This window comes from Pseudophryne corroboree, chromosome 5, assembly GCF_028390025.1.
Source record: "Pseudophryne corroboree isolate aPseCor3 chromosome 5, aPseCor3.hap2, whole genome shotgun sequence".
NCBI classification, from domain to species: domain Eukaryota; kingdom Metazoa; phylum Chordata; class Amphibia; order Anura; family Myobatrachidae; genus Pseudophryne; species Pseudophryne corroboree.
The window spans coordinates 495,743,890-495,757,340 of NC_086448.1; the positions used below are offsets into that span (position 1 = coordinate 495,743,890).

At 40.6% G+C, this 13,451-nt stretch overlaps 1 protein-coding gene across 1 annotated transcript in view; it reads left to right on the plus strand.

Annotated features, from left to right (window-relative positions):
- The window catches only part of CDH20 (cadherin 20), a 770,622-nt gene that overhangs the window by 271,666 nt on the left and 485,505 nt on the right, over positions 1 to 13,451 (plus strand). The window lies entirely within an intron of this gene.

Consider the following 13,451-nt stretch of genomic DNA (forward strand, 5'->3'; position numbering starts at 1 on the left):
CTTTTGTATGGTGGATGTGAGATGCTGATGGTGGGTTTTTCTATGCAAGTCCACTATGCATGAAATCGCAGCTGTACATGCAACTGCATGTACCTTGGAATCAGGCCCATTATCTTCCAGCACTATGGAAAAAATATTATTTTCCTTAGATGGTGCTAGGTCATAATGTAACCTATCTTCCCCATACTGGTGGCCCACACACAAATGTAAGCATGCTGTCTTGGAAAAGAAGAGTCTCTTCTTTCAGACAATATGCTCAATTAACAGTTATGTTCACTAGACAATAACACAGTGCACAAGTTTTTATTTCCATAGATGAAGGGGAACTAAAATCCACATCTCTCTCATTTTGTGGCAAACAAAAAAGGGATTCCTCAATGATGCAATACAGTAGGTTATCTAGTTTTTAAAATTGTAGGCCTTGTTGGGCTACCATATTTTTCTTACAAATATGTTTTTGCCAACACCTACACATAGAATCCTACTTTTTATTATTTTGGAGATCTTAGTTGCGTATATCTGCAGATATAGGGTTAAGCCCCCAGGCCGATCGACAAGGCTTCTCCGTCACTGGGGGTCCCTAATACTAGGTATGGGCCTGGGGTGCAGGAACCCACGATGTCGGCACAGGTCGGCCACCCCAGGTCAGCACACAGGTGAGAATTAATAGGGGTTAATAAAAAGCACAGAAGTGCTATGTAAGTGGTGTGATTAAAATAATATATACAAAGTGATAGGGAAAATAATAAGTGTTAATAAAGTGTTAGGGTGTGCCGACCTGAAGCAGCCCAGCAAAAACCGACACAGGGGCCACCGCACCCCACACCCACCCCATAAATAATTACAAATATATCTGGGTTAAATTCCCAGTGTAAGGCCACATGGTAATGGCACCTACAGCATCTGAGAGCCAGCTTACCTGGGGATACCCCTGGCTTCCCCTATGGCACTTCTGGAGTCAGCAATCCCTCCTAATGCTGACCCATTTATGCCTCTCTATATACAATACACAAAATGGAAAGCTGCTCAATCAGATTGTAATGTCACTCAGGTGCTAAAAGGGGAGGGGTAATTCTGTGTAGGAAAAAAACTGTGTTCCCTAATGCACACCAAGTGAAAAAAGTTTTTCACTTGGTGTGCATTAGGGAACACAGTTTTTTTCCTACACAGAATTACCCCTCCCCTTTTAGCACCTGAGTGACATTACAATCTGATTGAGCAGCTTTCCATTTTGTGTATTGTTTTTTATTATTTTGGAAAGGTGGCATATTGGCAAAACACGAACCAAAAAGGTGTGGGGTTTAGAATTAGTGATGTGCATCGGAAATTTTTCGGGTTTTGTGTTTTGGATTCGGACGCGTTTTGGCAAAACCTCCCTGAAATTTTTTTGTCGAATTCGGGTGTGTTTTGGATTCGGGTGAGTTTTTACAAAAAACACTCAAAAACAGCTTAAATCATAGAATTTGGAGGTCATTTTGATCCCATAGTACTATTAACCTCAATAACCATAATTTCCACTCATTTACAGTCTATTCTGAACACCTCACACCTCACAATATTATTTTTAGTCCTAAAATTTGCACCGAGGTCGCTGGATGGCTAAGCTAAGCGACCCAACTGGCCGACACAAACACCTGGCCCATCTAGGAGTGGCACTGCAGTGTCAGACAGGATGGCAGATTTAAAAAATAGTCCCCAAACAGCACATGATGCAAAGAAAAAAAGAGGTGCAATGAGGTAGGTGTGTGACTAAGCTAAGTGACCCAAGTGGCCGACACAAACACCTGGTCCATCTAGGAGTGGCTCTGCAGTGTCAGACAGGATGGCAGATTTAAAAAATAGTCCCCAAACCACATGATGCAAAGAAAAAAAGAGGTTCAATGAGGTAGCTGTGTGACTAAGCTAAGCGACCCAAGTGGCCGACACAAACACCTGGCCCATCTAGGAGTGGCACTGCAGTGTCGGACAGGATGGCAGATTTAAAAAATAGTCCCCAAACAGCACATGATGCAAAGAAAAAAAGAGATGCAATGAGGTAGCTGTGTGACTAAGCTAAGCGACCCAAGTGGCCGACACAAACACCTGGCCCATCTAGGATGGGCACTGCAGTGTCAGACAGGATGGCAGATTTAAAAAATAGTCCCCAAACAGCACATGATGCAAAGAAAAAAAGAGGTGCAAAGAGGTAGCTGTGTGACTAAGCTAAGCGACCCAAGTGGCCGACACAAACACCTGGCCCATCTAGGAGTGGAACTGCAGTGTCAGATAGGATGGCAGATTTAAAAAGTAGTCCCCAAACAGCACATGATGCAAAGAAAAAAAGAGGTGCAATGAGGTAGCTGTGTGGCTAAGCTAAGCGACCCAAGTGGCCGACACAAACACCTGGCCCATCTATGAGTGGCACTGCAGTTTTCTAGCGAGAGGATGAGTGCTTCCATCCTCATGTGAATCTGAACCACTAGCAAGTAACATAGGCCAGGGACGCAGCCGTTCCTTGCCACTCCGTGTCGTAAATGGCATATTGGCAAGTTTACGCTTCTCATCAGACTCTTTTAATTTTGATTTTTGTGTAATTTTACTGAACTTTTGTAGTATACTTGATGACACAGAGGTAGAGCAATGGACTACTGTACCTTACTGCTACATATACTGGTGGTCACAGCAACATTCTGCACTGTCCCCTCCTACTGTATACTGCGCACAACTAAAATGCAGCACAGGTATGGATGCATAGTATACTTGATGATACAGAGGTAGAGCAGTGGACTACTGTACCGTACTGCTATATATATACTGGTGGTCACAGCAAAATTCTGCACTGTCCCCTCCTATTATATACTGCACACAACTAAAATGCAGCACAGGTATGGATGCATAGTATACTTGATGATACAGAGGTAGAGCCATGGACTACTGTACCGTACTGCTATATATATACTGGTGGTCACAGCAACATTCTGCACTGTCCCCTCCTACTATGTACTGCGCACAACTAAAATGCAGCACAGGTATGGATGCATAGTATACTTGATGACACAGAGGTAGAGCAGTGGACTACTGTACCGTACTGCTATATATATACTGGTGGTCACAGCAACATTCTGCACTGTCCCCTCCTACTATATACTGCGCACAACTAAAATGCAGCACAGGTATGGATGCATAGTATAGTTGACGACACAGAGGTAGAGCAGTGGACTACTGTACCATACTGCTATATATATACTGGTGGTCACAGCAACATTCTGCACTGTCCCCTCCTACTATATACTGCGCACAACTAAAATGCAGCACAGGTATGGATGTATAGTATACTTGACGACACAGAGATAGAGCAGTGGACTACTGTACCGTACTGCTATATATATACTGGTGGTCACAGCAACATTCTGCACTGTCCTCCTACTATATACTACAATACAGCACAGATATGGAGCGTTTTTCAGGCAGAGAACGTAGATATTTTCAGCACACTGAGCACAGATATTTGCAAGCACACTGAGCACAGATATTTGCAGCACACTGAGCACAGATATTTGCAGCACACTGAGCAGATATTTGCAGCACACTGAACACAGAAACTGAGAGAATGCAGCCACGTCCTCTCGCTATCATCTCCAAAGCACGAGTGAAAATGGCGGCGACGCGCGGCTCCTTATATAGAATACGAATTTCGCGAGAATCCGACAGTGGGATGATGACGTTTGGGCGCGCTCAGGTTAACCGAGCAAAGCGAGGAGATTCGAGTCTGCCTCGGAACCGTGTAAAATGGGTAAAGTTCAGGGGGGTTCGGATCCCGAGGAACCGAACCCGCTCATCACTATTTAGAATACAATTTCTTCAGAATTTTTTTTTTTTAAAGCCTAGAATTGTGTAAAAGAAACAAAAAAAGCAACCATTGTTTTGGTTTTTGTGTCTCCCTCTAAATTTATTGTAGAATTGAATACAGGTTGAGTATCCCATATCCAAATATTCCGAAATACGGAATATTCCGAAATACGGACTTTTTTGAGTTAGAGTGACATAGTGAAATCTTTGTTTTCTGTGGCTCAATGTACTCAAACTTTGTTTAAAACACAAAGTTATTAAAAATATTGTATTAAATGACCATCAGGCTGTGTGTATAAGGTGTATATGAAACATAAATGAATTGTGTGAATGTACACACACTTTGTTTAATGCACAGTTATTAAAAATATTGGCTAAAATTACCTTCAGGCTGTGTGTATAAGGTGTATATGTAACATAAATGCATTCTGTGCTTAGACTTGGGTCCCATCGCCATGATATCTCATTATGGTATGCAATTATTCCAAAATACGGAAAAATCCGATATCCAAAATACCTTTGGTCCCAAGCGTTTTGGATAAGGGATACTCAACCTGTATAACAAGTAGAATTGAATATAACAGGGAAGGACTTACAGTACAATATATTCAATTCAAAGCATGTGAGATCTGACATTAAAAGAATTTTGATGTTTGGCCTTGATTTGAGACCCACATTTGCTGGGAGGAAAGGAGGCATGTTTTACATTTTAACAATCCCCACATCTCTATAAAAATACTTTTAAGCCTATTAGGGTTAAAAATCAACATTTTATGTGTTACAATGAGTAAAAAGACTTACTGTAATTGTGTTTTCTGAAAAGACAGTCTTCTGAAAAAACAAGGTATAATTTGTGTGAGTGCCGCATAAAAAAAATGATTGATATTGATGTTGGAATGTGTCGAGTGCTATCATCAGAAAGTGTCTTCAGCACGAGTTTGAGAAAACCCTCAGTAGCGAAGGCGTTAAAAGGATTGTAAACCTGTTTTTTACATTTTCTGTTTGTATTTGTGTAATTTAAGTGTTAATCTTTTCACTACAGCAAGAGTGTCATTTGCAGATGAGTAGGATGGGATCCGGTCTGAAGATCGACAGTGTCTAAGTCGACAATGTTTAGGTTGACCACTATAGGTCGACAGTCACTAGGTCGACATGGATGGAAGGTCAACAGGGTTTCTAGGTCGACATGTGCTAGGTCGACAGGTCTAAAGGTCGACATGAGTTTTTCACATTTTTTTGGGGGGGGGGGGGATTTTTTCATACTTAACGATCCACGTGGACTACGATTGGAACGGTAAAGTGTGCCGAGCGAAGCGGTAGCGGAGCGAAGGCACCATGCGAGGGGACGCGGTGCACTAATTTGGGATCTCGGTCACTCTACGAAGAAAACGACAAAAAAAAATCCTCATGTCGACCTTTAGACCTGTCGACCTAGCACATGTCGACCTAGAAACCCTGTCGACCTTCCATCCATGTCGACCTAGTGACTGTCGACCTATAGTGGTCGACCTAAACATTGTCGACCTAGATACTGTCGAATAAACGAACCACACCCGAGTAGGATAGTGTGTATGTACAGAAAGTAGAATTAGGTGAAACAAGGGTATTGCACATTTTGGAATGGGCACAACTGTTTGACTAAGTATTCTAAGGTGTGCAGAAACAAGAATTCCTTTTCAGAATCATTTAGTGTTCTTTGGTAGAGAAGTACATTTCTACATACATTGCCCTATGCACATAAAACATTAAATTCACAAATGTGCCATGTAATGAAAATATCTCTTGCCTGCTGGTCTTCTATGCCTGCTGCCGCAATCCAGGACTTGAGTTCCCCTGGGACTGGGATCTGGCTGTTGACCTTAGCAGACTTGCCAGGTGGCTCACTCATGGAGCCCATAATTCCATCTCCTGGACTTCCAATTGCTCCCAGGGAGAGGCCTCACGCTGCATCAACCTCCATGCACTCTGCAGCCTGCTGTCCTCCATGCACCCACAGCCTCAATCATGGTGCCCGTAACAACCAGAGTGAGGTTGCACCTTGTAGCACTGCTCCCCCACCTGCAAATCTCTGAACCCGGCACTCTGCATCTACTGAGCTCAGCATCATGTGACTCCCTCTCCCTGTAGCCTCCAGCTCTCCATGTTGCCCAGAGCTCTACACAGTGTCCTGGGATCCCTGTTGGTGCCATTTTGTGACTCTTAGGGTCAGGCTGTGCACCAGGACCCTCCACCCTGCTCAGATCATCTTTGCTAACCAGTCTGCAAATCCTTGTTGGCTAAAACTGCAATGACTCATGATACTGTTTGGTTTTCGGGAGGCTGGACAAGAAGTCCATGGTGGAAGTGGCCTGGGTAAAGCTGCAATATTTTTGCCTCCTGGTGAGCTGGGACCTGAGGGTGGAGAGCAGTGGGACTGGGTGGAGGCCACCATCTTGCTGCTTGCATGCTGCCCTCCTGTTCTGAGAGGCTACCATCCTGCCACTCACTCCCTATGCCCAGCCGTTTTGCCTGCTTAATCTCCGTAGTGCACCCAACATGGCTGCCTTACCTGGTAGGTCCATGGATGGTATAAAAAATAAATTGACCTGTTGGTTAAGTTGGGACTTCTAGCATTAGTATGCTGCAACCACCAATTTTGTGTACTCTCTTCTAGGTGTAACCTATTTCATCCAGTGTAATACTACATAGTGCACCCAAAACAGCTGCCTCATCTGGTATGTCTTGTTGGTGAAATGGACAACCCGTGGCAGTTATTATCCAAAATGTTTTAAACAAACCCTGCAGTTCTGCTTATTTTTCCCTCTAGGTTTTTGTGGCTCTTAATTATTTCTGTGTACAGTAGCTGACAGAAGCATGAAAAAAGAGGCAGAAGCGGGCATAAACTGCTGTAGAGACAGTGTGTGTGTGTGGGGTGGGGGAACAGGTTGCTGCAGAGACACCATAGGAGGGGGTTGCTAAGTCATTGTCTTGCCGAGGGTGATAAAAATCCTAGTTTCGGCAATGAAAATATATTTATGATAACTCTTCACTCTCATGATTCATTTAACACATGAATTAGGCTAAGTTACTCAGTACTTTACTTTATTTTATAAAGAATCAAATTCAAATGCCCGTCTTACTACTAAGCCCTCAAGTACTCACTCCCACTCCCATACAGTACATTTCCAATAACATCTCCACTCACACTTCCTTTTAACCATTCTTTACTGCCAATGACCAGCTCCTATCCTACTGCCTAACCACCATTTCTCACTCAAACTTCTATGGCATCTGCTACCAGCCTTTGAAATGCCATTCTGTGCTCAATCAGACTTTTACTTAGACTTGCATCCTTTAAACATGCACTTAAACAAACTGAATTGTTGCTGCCTGTGGAGATGATACAGAAGTTGGTAATTAGGAACGTTCCTGATGCTGCAAAGTAACAAGGACAGGTTAAATTGGTGTCCATAATGCCACAAGCACAGTCGGACTTCATTGACTGGTCATCAGAATGAGTGAGTTAAGACCAGTCTTTAGTGTGGATTGCAATAACTCTGACACAGACCTTTATATAATTAACAGAACTGTGCCTTCTTATTTAAAAGGGCTCCAACAGAGCACTTACTGTAATTAATATTTATACCATGGCCCAGCTATTAACATTCAAGTGAAACCCACCAACTTGCTATTATGCTATTACTGTACTCAAGACTGTAAGGTTAGAAGGTGCTCATTAATAGTATGGGCAGTATGATAGGTCTTTAATTCACTGTTACGTATATTGTTCGATTGTTGGGACATTTGCTATTCATAAGTAAACTACAGTGTGTAGGTCTGTCGGATAAAAAGTATCTACTGTGAGGTTATCAAGAGTAGCTTAAATTTAGTTTCAGATAGGGTGCCATACAGTATAAGATTACTGATTATTGATATTCTCACATCTCCTGATTATTGCAATTTAATGCAATTTATCGTTATTGATATTAATGTGTCATTGTAATGAGTCAACACCTTTTGGTATTGCACTAAATATAGTAAACTTGACTTTGTTATCTTTGATAAGTGTTTCTCCATGTGCATGTGGCAGAAGTCTGTTTATTCTTAGATATTTATTTTGTGCCAGAGATATATTTTATGCCAAGTGTTTATGCTGAAAGGTACAGTATTATCTAAAGTGCATATTTTGTATTCACTCGCTTCAAGTAAATGGTGAATTTGTTAAACTTACACCTGTATGTCTTTACTATATTTGATCTGATATTCCTTGCCTCTCTGTTGTGGTGTAGAGGAGGGACTCACAAGGGTGCTAAGGAAGATTGGTGTTGGAGCAAGAAACTAAACCTTATCCTTTTGCTGCCAGCAGGTTATTCGGGCCTGTAGTAACCATTCTTAACAATTACATCCATAAATTATGTCATTAAAAGATTGCAGCTATATAATTATGTATATATGTTAATTTGTGAATTTGTCTGTAACCATGCAATGTAGTCACCTTTTACCTGTGTAATCTCTACTTATGACACTACAGAACCTTTGTGGTGCCATATCAACGAATAAAGGGGGGTACACACGGAGTGATAATCTAAGCAATCTGACTAGATTGCTTAGATTTTCAGCAACATCGCTCCGTGTGTAGCCCCCTCAGCGATAGCGATGCGCGGCCCCGCACATCGCTATCGCTGCTGCTAGATTAGCCTGCATGCAGGCCAATCTAGCGGGTCGCTCACTTCGCCCGCTGGGTGAAATGAGCGGTCCCCCCGTCTCCCCCTGCACGCTCAGCACAGATCGCGCTGTGCTGAGCGCCGGGAGAGATGTGTGCTGAGCGGTTCGCTCAGCACACATCTCTCCCAAATCGGGCCGTGAGTACTGGCCTTAACAATAAGGAAGTCATCTTCAACCTGTGGCCTTCCAGCTGCTGTGGAACTATACATCTCAGCATCCCCTGCCTCAGTTTTTATTAAGTATGCTAAAACTGAGGCAAGGCATGCTGGGATGTGTAGTTCCACAGCAGCTGGAGGGCCGCAGGTTGAAGACCTATGCTTTAGGGAAAAAGAACTCCACATTAAAAAAAAGTATGAAATGATCCTATTTGGAAAGGTTAGATAATGATCATAAAACATATATTTTCTTAAGAAAATTACTTTTTCAAGGCCTGAAAGAGGACAAAAACACATTTGCACATTCTATATAAAATCTTTTTCTAGAATATGATATAAAACAGTATAGTTTTAAAGGACAAGTGAGTGACAATTCTGCAATCCTTCTCTTTTATAAAGCAACTCCCATAGTATCTTTGTCCATAGACATTTTTATTTCCCGGAGAGAATAATTGGCTGGAGTTGATCTCCACAGAGCAGCAGGAGAGAAATAGTAAGTATATATCTAATCTCTGTCTGCATACCTTGAGGTAACCTCCTTTCTACCCCACACACACTACCATTATCCAATTCTCTTTCAACATTATACTGTACCTCTGCAAATAGATCCCACTTGTTTAAACTGCCAATTGTTCCCGAATATATATGAAAAGAAGCTGGTATCCTGATATGAGTTGTTATATTTAAATTAACCCTTAACTGACCAATAATGATTTATACTTTTGTCGCAAGAACATATTTCTGAGATTTTACTATGGGTTGGGTAAACTAGGAGACATACCTCTTTTTATAGATCACAAAAAAGTAAATATATACATCTATATATATATATCTTACATTTTCAACTTATACTGTACATACCCTTTTAAATGCTCCACATGCACCTTAAATGTCATCAGAACCAATACATGCCCTTGTATATGCCTCAGAGCTTCTCTCATGTCCTTATATGAAAGTCCAAAGCCCTCTCATGCCTGTATCCCTTTATATGTCATAAGTGCTGTCACATGCCCATAAATATCTCATGCACTGCAGAAGATGAGGCAAGATGCAATATCATAGTGGTCCAGCTAAACTCATGAGGACAAGGTTCTGTTTGAATAACAACAACAAAATTCGGCATTTCCATATTCAGGCACTGCCTGTCCAGCATTACCTTTATTCTGTACTCTGGACAGATGTCCTGATTACCAGACTGTCTGGAATAATCACTGATGAGTGATGCTACCTTAGATACAAGGCAGGAAGGATCCATACATTTATTTTGTTCACATAAAATATTAGCCCAATCATCTGCATGCCACAGCAGAAATCGAGATTCATCAGACCATGTGAAAGTTTTTGTGAGCCTGCTCCCAATGCAGTTTCAGGGTGTTTTTTTTTTTTCTTTGCAAACAGAAGTGGAACCTGGTTTGGTCTGCTATAGCCAAACCACTCCAAGGTTTGGCATCCTGTGCATTCATACAGGCTCTTCTGCATACCACTGTTGTAACACATGGCAATTTGAATTAATGGCTCCAACAGATAATATTTCTTTCTCATACTGGTGTTTGGTCTTAACAACAACTGAACCTCTTGACCATGCATGAATGCTTTTATGCATTGTTTTGCTGCCTCATGGTAAATAGCTTAATGGAAATTTGCATTAACAAGTAGATGTACAGGTGTAAAGGGATCATATGTTTACCTTCTTTCATCTTGCATCCTCTCTAATAATGTATCTTGCTGTAGTAGCTAAGATGAAAGCAGTATATTCCTTCATTTTCCCCTGATGCTTAAAGTTTACAGAACTTAGCTGCTTGTTTACTTTCTTTTTATTTAAATGATTTTTTTTTTGTGTGTATTATGCAGTGGAATTTGCCACCTTATATGCTAAATAGCTATTATAGATTCTAATTAGGAAACACTTTTTTATTCAAAAGCAGAAAAATGCCTTTGCGCATAAAGTGCTTTCACAAAGTTTTCTGCATTAATTACTGTTGTATTACAGAATGAAAGTGAGCTACCGGATGAGTCTCAAGGAGATAAAGTCAAACTGTTTATAATTCATCAAATTTTGTTATGTTTGTGGTGAAAGATATGTGAGAGTTATCTACTTGGGTTCTGAATAAATAAATACATAATATCAGATGTTTAAATGGATAACAGTCATTTCTCTCAGGGCAAACTTTGAGTGAAACAAGCAACAACAGTAAAAACCAAACTCCAAAGCAAACAAAAAAGAAAGATATGCATTGTGGTCTTGAGTGAATTCGCTTAATAGTTTTATGTGTCAGGAATCATTGTACATATCATTTAGAATCGCAGTGCTTGACTCCTTTGTGCTTTATACTTTCCGTGAGACCTTGGCAGTGAGAAAACTGTTTGTGAAGGATTGTCGGTTCCTAGCCAGTGCAGACAAGTATTCCCTGTCAGGAATGGTAATACATGCAGACAAGTGCACATTAATTTTAGATTATTCATTCTGACAAGGATGTTGATGTGGTGGTTTTGTGCGTTTGTTGGTTTAGGCAGACACAGAAGGGAGCTTTAAGGCATGAATGGAGTCAAAATTTTTTATCCCTCTCGCGTGTATTAAAGGAGGGGACTTTTCATGAAAAATTGTCTTTTTAAATGCACCCACAGTCATGTTATAAACAGAAATAAAATGGATCTATTTACAGTAGGGAGAGCAGAGATGTAGACGATCAGCAGATAAGAGGTCTGACATTGTCTGCCAACAAGCACCACATAGCAATAACAGTTTTCCAAAGACACTAGCTCAATACCAGTTTATATTGACTTAGCCTAGTAGTCATTTGTTTCAGGTACAATCATTGTGGTTATAATATTATATGATGAGTTATAAACTGCCAGCAAAGTTTAAATACTACCTAATATTTGTTTGCACTATAAAAAAAAAAAACCTAAACAGTCTGCTACAAATGCCAGTTTATGACTTGATTTATGTATTTATTATATACAGTGCTGGTAAGTCACACTTAAGGGCACGTTACTTCCTGTAGTCCATGACTATTATCATTGGCATCCATATACTTTTTAGGAGGATGTATAAGCTTATTTCCATTACTTCCAGGGCTAACACTGATATGTGAGCCCATTCGTGCTCCATGAATTTCAATTAGAACACAATTGAATCAGTTTTATGGAGCATACTGTATAGACAGCACTCAAGAAAATGAAATATGACCTTTGTCTGTAATGCAACTGAAAGTAATTAGTGCTGCAAATATTCTTATTACTTTCACCTCAAGAAGTACTGTACATTACCTTTATGCCAAGATTTGTCCATATTTGTTTTTCCAGAGAAAATATATGGGTGAACAATAGGCTGGAAATTAAATTCCAAATGGAGGGATTAGGGTACGTGTGCCAAGTGCTTGCTTTTCTCTAGATCCTAATGACATCCACAGTACAAGTCTAGTGAATTTGAAATTATAGAAATGTTTACTTTCATTTTTAATTAATAAAGAATTGCCATGTTACAGTGCTATCATTCCCATTTCTTGCATCTCTTCACCCATGACCTCGTATTCAACAGTTGCACTTCTTAAGCAGTCCCATCAATATTACTCACCAGCATCCTTCTTTAATTCCTTGTAACCCTCCCCCCACCACCACCATCCATGTTATTTACCATCTCCATCATTCTCCTTTCATCAGTTCATCACCACCCAAGCATATTATTCATCACCACCTCTTTATTAAGTTCCTCATGCTTAACATCCCTCCATGTTATTCATCAGCACCAACCAACAATATGTATGCTCTTATCTAGTAGAGGGTTAGGTGGAGGAGCTGAAAGCCAACTCTGCATCTGATAATATGATGCTTTAGCTCCCGGTTATTGATAGGCTGCCTTATGGTGCTGCCATGACCAACCAGTCTGTCAGTGACATTGAGATGCATTATCGTGTGATCAGGGGCAAGTAAACACTCTTCTACTAATCCACTGCTTTAAAAATGTTCAGCTACCAATCCCCTCTCTCGACCAATAAGGAAGTGCTCCTATGATAAACAGCAGACACTCTAATTTTCCACAGAAATATGCTCTTTGATCATTCTGCTCCTAAATTCTCTATTCAATGGTGATCCTTTTATTTACGCACGGAGTTAATTTACTACTTTGTATAACTTTGTACCTTCCAGCTTTCCATCAATTACTGATAAAGAGTTGAAAACAACAATAAATAAATAATAGAAACAACAATCAGAGATTAATGAACGATAAATGTTTTCAACAAAATAATTGTTTCACTTCTAAGACAAGGTTTTAATTGGTTACTATGTATTTCTTTGTCATAAATTATCCTCTTTATTGGCTTGGTATCTCAGTTAATGTCATCTATAAATGTAATGACTCTGACACTTTGATTTGGTCAGGCCGTGAAGGCCCAAGCCTATGTGTGGAAACTGCAGTTATGGAAGGCTACCATTAACATTGCAGCTATCATTTTTGAAATTAGTTTAAACCTATGAATTTGTGCCAAAGTTCCTCATGACTCAACCAGTGTGGTGGGTTGGAACTGGAAGTCCTGTTCAGGGAAAACAGTATCTCCTTAAATGGCCATCTTCAGGGATTCAGCTATCACTAACGGCACCGGTCTCCTGACCACCAGCATTTTGACCATCGGAATGCTCACTACATTCCGCTAGGATGTCAGACTCTGCTCAAGATTAATAGCAGCAGCTTGGATAAGGACAGAAACACCTCTCACTATTTATCTCTGTAACCTTCCTACTGTATGTTACCAACAAAAAGGC